The following is a 6481-nucleotide window of genomic DNA, read 5'->3' on the forward strand; positions in this document are numbered from 1 at the left end:
GAAATCAGAGGCCTGACTACCTCTAACACCCATAGCTTACTATGGGTTTGAGCTACTCCAAAGGAAAACTTATCATTAGGTCCTCTTGAGTTGGCAACAGAAAGCCTTTCCTGACCACAGATTTCCTAAGAGATGAAAGGACTCATCTCAAAATGATCACAAAATGATCACAATCAATCACAAAAATATGTCATCAATCTAGGACAGGTGCAAAGGCACTCTGTGAATATGGAAACAAAAGGCTTCCCCTCCCACATGGGAAGAAAATTCAGTTTCAGCTCAGCTAGGGATTTGGTCTTACTGAAGACACGGGAAGAAGTTCTCTCGTTGACTAGCCTTCCGCAATGTGGAAAGGACCGCAGCAAGGCCACCTGATCTCTCCAATAGATGTTAAACTCCAAGGGATTCACAGGTGGGTACACCTGTGGAAAAGTAAAGCTGTTTTTTATTCTGGGAGGCCAATCCAAGGCTGCGGGAGGTGGGCGTGGGGCTGCTTAAGCATTGGCGGACTGCAGGCTGAATCATTGTGTGACTGCTTCTCCTTTTCACGTTTCTTCTGCTGCCCATAGTCCAGACTTGTCCATGAGGGAGTTCATGCTCATCCAAACCGGACACTGCAGGAACCATATCGGTGCAAAGGTTGGCAGCCAGGGGTCTAATCTAAGGGCACAGCTAGGGTCTGTGGGGTGGCCGGTGAAGATGTTGGCAGTGGAAGGCGTGGTGCCTCTGCATTGTGGTCCCTGAGCTCCCTGCCCAGGATGCAGTGGAGCTGGGTGGCTGGCAAGACTGCCAGGTCAAACCTCAAGGGACTTAGCAGCCTGAGGGTGGGGATGGAAGTGGGAGAGGGACTGGAGCAACTCCAACTCCCTGAGCTCTGTGACTCAGCCCTGGCCTGTCTGGCCTCTCGCATCTCTCGCAGTTCTGGGAGGTGATATCTGATGAACATGGCATCGACTCCACTGGCACCTACTGTGGGGACAGTGACCTGCAGCTGGAGTGCATCAATGTGTACTACGAGGCCAGTGGTGAGACTCCAGTCTTGCCCGAATAGCTCTCCTGGGAATGCCAGCCTCTCCTTACCGATGCCTTCCCATTCCCTTCAGGTGGCAGGTACGTGGCTTGCGCTGTGCTCGTGGATTTGGAGCCGGGCACCATGGACTCCATGTGCTCGGGGCCCTTCGGGCAGATCTTCAGGCCAGACAATTTCATCTTTGGTGAGCCATGGATGAAGACTGGGCTGCGGCTCCTTAGCCAGGGCAGTTCAAAGTCAATGAGCGCCTCAAGGTCATCTCTGTGGGAACTGTGGAACCGCGGCCCCTGAACACCCTCCCATCCTCTGAGTCACTCAGTCTCCCGTCCCTAAACGAGCTTTGGGGGAGGAAGGCCCAGCTGTCTCCTCAACTTGAGGAGCTGATGTAATCTCCCTGCAAGGAGATGATTTGGGGCCATGACTACAGCCTTTCCATTGCCTGGGAATGGGCAGGAGCCACCTGCAGGGAGTCTGTTGTTGGCTGTCTCAGGATTTGCTCCTGATCTAGAGTCTACCAAGCAAGGCTGCTTTCCTGTAACTTAGAGGGAAGGGGTTTTATTTGCTCCAATGCAGGGTGAATGGTGCTTTCACCTCACATGTGACACTTGGCCCTTTTTGCATTGTGGTGGTGACCGCCATTTACCGGGCCATCATATCATAGTCATGATGGTAGTACAGTCACTGGCTGTACTACTTTACAGGTCAGTGTGGGGCCAGTAACAGCTGGGACAATGGGTACTACACGTAAGGCGTGGAGCTGATGGAGTCGGTGATGGATGTTGTGAGAAGAGAGGCTGCGAGCTGTGATTGCCTGCAGGGTTTCCAGCTGACCCACTCCCTGGGTGGGGGGACTGGGTCTGGGATGGGTACACTTCTCATGGGCGAAATTCGGGAGGAGTACCCAGACAGGATCATAAACACATTCAGTGTCCTGCCCTCACCCAGGGTGTCAGACACCATGGTGGAGCCCTACAATGCCACCCTTTCCATCAACCAGCTCATAGAAAATGCAGATGAGACGTTCTGCATCGATAATGAAGCGCTCCATAACATCTGTTCCAGAACCTTAAAACTGACCACACCCACCTACGGTGACCTGAATCACCTGGCGTCTGCTACCATGAGTGGCGTCACCATGTGCTTGCACTTCCCGGGCCAGCTGAATGCCAACCTGCCAAAGCTGCCTGTGAACATGATTCAGTTTCCTGGGCTGCACTTCTTTATGCCTGGCTTTGCCTCACTGACCAGCCAGCAGTACTGGGAACTGACCGTGGCTGAGCTCACTCATCAGCTGTTCGATGCTAAGAATATGATGGCCACCTGTGACCCCCCACATGGCAGCTACCTAACTGTGGCTGCCATTTTCAGAGGTCACATGTCCATGAGGGAGGTGAATGAGCAAATGCTCAATATCCAGAACAAGAACAGCAGCTACTTTGCTGAGTGGCTCCCTCACAACGTGAAAAGAGCCGTCTGTGACATCCCACCCTGGGGGCTAAAAATGTTGGCCACCTTCATCAGTAACAACACAGCCGTCCAGGAGCTCTTCAAATGCGATGCCGAACAGTTTTACAGCTATGTTCAGGCGCAAGGCCTTCCTGCACTGGTACACGAGCGAGGGCATGAACGAGATGGAGTTCACCGAGGCCAAGAGCAATCTTAACAACCTGGTGTCAGAATATCAGTAATACCAAGATGCCACAGCTGAGAAGGAGGAGTTCGAGGAGTGTGCTGAGGAGGAGGTAGCCTAGAAGCTTCCTTTTCCAGGTAAAGGGAGAAGCAGTGTGGATTCTTTAGTGTATTCTGATAGCCATTGTTACTTCTTTGTACCTCTTTGAGTCTTTACATCGCCTCCTGCTACATTTTAAAGCATTTTTATAGTGTGTAGTTTGGCCTAATAAAGTATTTTTATGGCACTTGGTTTTACCTCCACTTCTTTCTATAGGCCCCTGGGTACTCCTTCCAGATGGGCATAATGGTCCTGCAAGGCTGCAGCTGTCTTGGGCTTGTGACATCCCAGGAACAAGCAGTCCAGTGGCTCCTGGAGGGGTCGGCATGGTCTGTGGACATGGCAGGCAGGCTTCACTCAAACTTGGGGCTGGCCTGGGCCTTGGGCAGCTACTTGGTGGGAAACCTGTTTCTGAAGGTAAGCCTTGGTTTATCCTATTTACCAAACTTCCAGGAGACGAGCTGGGCCTGTTTGTGGAATTTTATAAGTGGTCAGTGACCCCGGTGTATAATGTCCCCAGTGTATCATCTCAAGGTAGGAATGTGGTTGGACAGTTGGCCCTGAACCAGCAATGAAGGGTAGGCAAGCAGGCCCCAGCTACCCCCTTACTATAATGGCCTGGTGTGTCTGTGTGGCCTCACTCTCTTAACAAGGTGGGCATGGGTATGTGGCAGGAGCCAGTAGGTAGGAACTGAGCCCACCATATACTCACATGCAGTGAACCTCATAAATAAGGGGATTCGGTCGTGAAGGCTGTAGATAAAATTGCTGGCCTGTGTGCTTGGGGTAGTCTCGGTCTAAAGGCACAGATGGGGTTTCTGAACAGGACCTGGGGAGATAGTCAGGTGCTCACAAGTGCTGCTTCCCTCAGCTGGCAACCAGTGAGAATGACCTAGTGGAGGTCTTGCCCCAGTCTGGAGGGCTGATGTTCTCTGGAAAGTTGGCTAATGGGCACTGTCTCCTGTCTGCCTGACTCCCACTCCAAAACTCCAGGGCAAAAATAATCCAAGATTGTCAGGATGAGACTGGTGAGGGTGGCACCCTTGGGGATGGGTCCTTTAGCCCGGGACCCTAGCCTGGCAGAGTCTTCTCCCAAGGCTTGTCAGGGAGTCTGGACTTCAAGGCCTGCTTCAGGGAAGCTGTCAAATAAGAGATGTGTGTGTGAGCTGGGTGCTGGGCAGCATGCCAGGACAGTGCTCTTCTACCTGGCTCTTGTAGAACTTGTCCATGGCCTATGTGATGACCTCTTGGTAATTCCCCTCCCGCATATCACACAGACAAGATAAAGCAAGCATAGCCTGGGGGTGGACAGATGTACACGGTCCACCCCGATCCCCTGGGCATACCCAATGGCCCCAGATGTGTCAGGGAAAACAGGTGATGCTCCTCTCTGTTTTTGAGTGTTGACAATGGGCCATTAGGGGCAAATGAGAACTGGCAAGGAGGATAGTGCCTCATCTTGAAAGAAGTGGCTTCTGGAAGCAGAAGAGGTGGGAGAGGTCCCCCAGACTCCCCCAAGCTGTTCTTGGAGCAGGAAAAGGGGCCTCTCTGACAGCCCTCCTCAGTGGCTCTCATTTTCTGAGGGGTGTCCTTGCCCAGCCCAGCCCAGGTGCACACCCTGAGATGACCTTGCAAGGATACTTGTTACTTCTTTGTACTTCTTTGAGTCTTTACATCTCCTCCTGCTACATTTGAAAGCATTTTTATAGTGTGTAGTTTTGTCTAATACTTTTATGGCAAAAAAAAAGGGTGGGACCTTTATAGTATGTAGTTTGACCTAATAGAACATATTTATGGCAAAAAAAAAAAAAAGAGGGTGGGATCCTTGTAATTCCTGGCACATCACTTTCATTATGTGGAATTTTGTTTGAAGCTTTTCTAAGATGAGTGTATTCCAGTTTTGTCCTTAGTTTTAAGGTTTTGGTCTTAGCTAGCACAAGCATTTTTCTTGTTTTCTAGATTTGAAGGATTTTTTAAAATTTAAATTTAAATTCTACAGGTGGTTTTTGGTCACATGGGTAAGTTCTTTGACGGTGATTTCTGATATTTTAGTGCAGCAATCACCCAAGTATTGTACACTGTTCTCAATCTGTGGTCTTTTATCCTTCCCTCAATCCTCTTCCAGCCTTCCTCCCTGAGTCCCTAAAGTCCATTACATCATTCTTATGCCTTTGCATCCTCATACCTTAGCTCCTACTTACAAGTGAGAACATATGATACTTGGCTTGCCATTCCTGAGTTACCTTACTTGGAATAATAATGGCTTCCAGCTCCATTCAAGTTGCTACAAAATACATTATAACATTTTTTTTTTTTGTGGCTGAGTAGTACTCTGTGGTGTATATATACCACATTTTCTTTATTGACTCTTTGGTTGATGGACACTTAGGTTGGTTCTATATCCTTGTAATTGAGAATTAGCACCAGCATTTTCTATTATGTATTTGAACTATAGCTATAAAATAGTGAACTTGTCCTTATTGTGTGACTTTTTGGAAGCTTCGGTGAAAAGTTTGAGTCCTTCTAAGTCCCTGCAACTTAGTGAGGCTTTTCCTTTTAACAGTATGGTCAGCCACACATAGAATTACTTTCCATACAGCAAGCCTCCTCAGCATCAGGCTCACAGCTGAGCTCCTGGCATCCTCATCTCATACATGCACTTTTGTCTTTGAACAATCATCTTCTCTAAAAATCACCTGTTTGCCAATCTCTATTCTTTCCCTCTCCTTTATCTTTTTCTTCCTATTGGTTGTCTCTACCTTATTACATTTCGTGTACAACATTACATTATGTTATGTTACTATGATCTCTTCTCTAGAAAAATAAGGAACAGTGGCACAAGAACTTAGTTTTTTCCCCATTGCTGTATTTCCAGCACCTGAACAGTCCTTGGCACTCAGTAAGAATTCAGTATCTGTTGAGTGAACAAATAGACTATTACAAAAATTTTTCAGCATTACTATTTTTATCCTCATTGAATAGACAGCAAAACTAGACTGGAAAAATAGGCCAAGTCATAGAACAGGTGCTAGATCTGGATTAAAATTCAGTGCTCTGACTCTGAAAATTGCTGTTTCTAGAAAAGCAGAAAGTGAAATGAAGGGTCTGGTGCTCGGGCTGGGGACAGAGACTAGGGATGACACAGTGGGCAGGTGATTTTGCTGGGTGTCTCTTTAGCATGTACCTGAGTCACCTTTATTAGAGGTTGGCCTGCTTGCTTTTTGTTTCTAATTATGCCATATGCTAGCAGCATATGTACGGTGACCCTTGACTGTAAAATAGAACTAGGTTAACCCCTTAGTCTCGGGTCATCCACCCTACCAAATCCCCTTTCTGAATTTGTTTGCTGAGCTTCTAGATTGTGAGAGTGAAATAGTTAAGGAAAGTCCCCAATTGGCTAGAAAATAAAAATATCAGCATATACATGCTTGTTTTTATTATATAGAATTCATCAAATAACAATGATTTACTTATGTACTTACTTCTATGTGATGTCACTGAAAAGAGCAACACAATAAAAATGCAATTCATTGCACATATTAACCAAAGAAGTGGGGACAGAAGAAAAATGTCCCTTTGAAACCATTTGAAACAAAAAGTTTAGGAAATACTCTATGAAGATACTTTTTAAAAATCTGTTTATAGGCCGGGCGCAGTGGCTCAAGCCTGTAATCCCAGCACTTTGGGAGGCCGAGGCGGGTGGATCACGAGGTCAAGAGATC

At 47.6% G+C, this 6481-nt stretch overlaps 1 pseudogene; it reads left to right on the forward strand.

Moving 5' to 3' along the window:
- The first annotated feature begins 582 nt into the window (after positions 1 to 582).
- On the forward strand, positions 583 to 2867 carry LOC108297056 (annotated as a pseudogene).
- Positions 2868 to 6481: the final 3614 nt, after the last annotated feature.

Source organism: Cebus imitator, unplaced genomic scaffold (assembly GCF_001604975.1).
Source record: "Cebus imitator isolate Cc_AM_T3 unplaced genomic scaffold, Cebus_imitator-1.0 Scaffold767, whole genome shotgun sequence".
Taxonomy (NCBI): Eukaryota; Metazoa; Chordata; class Mammalia; order Primates; family Cebidae; genus Cebus; species Cebus imitator.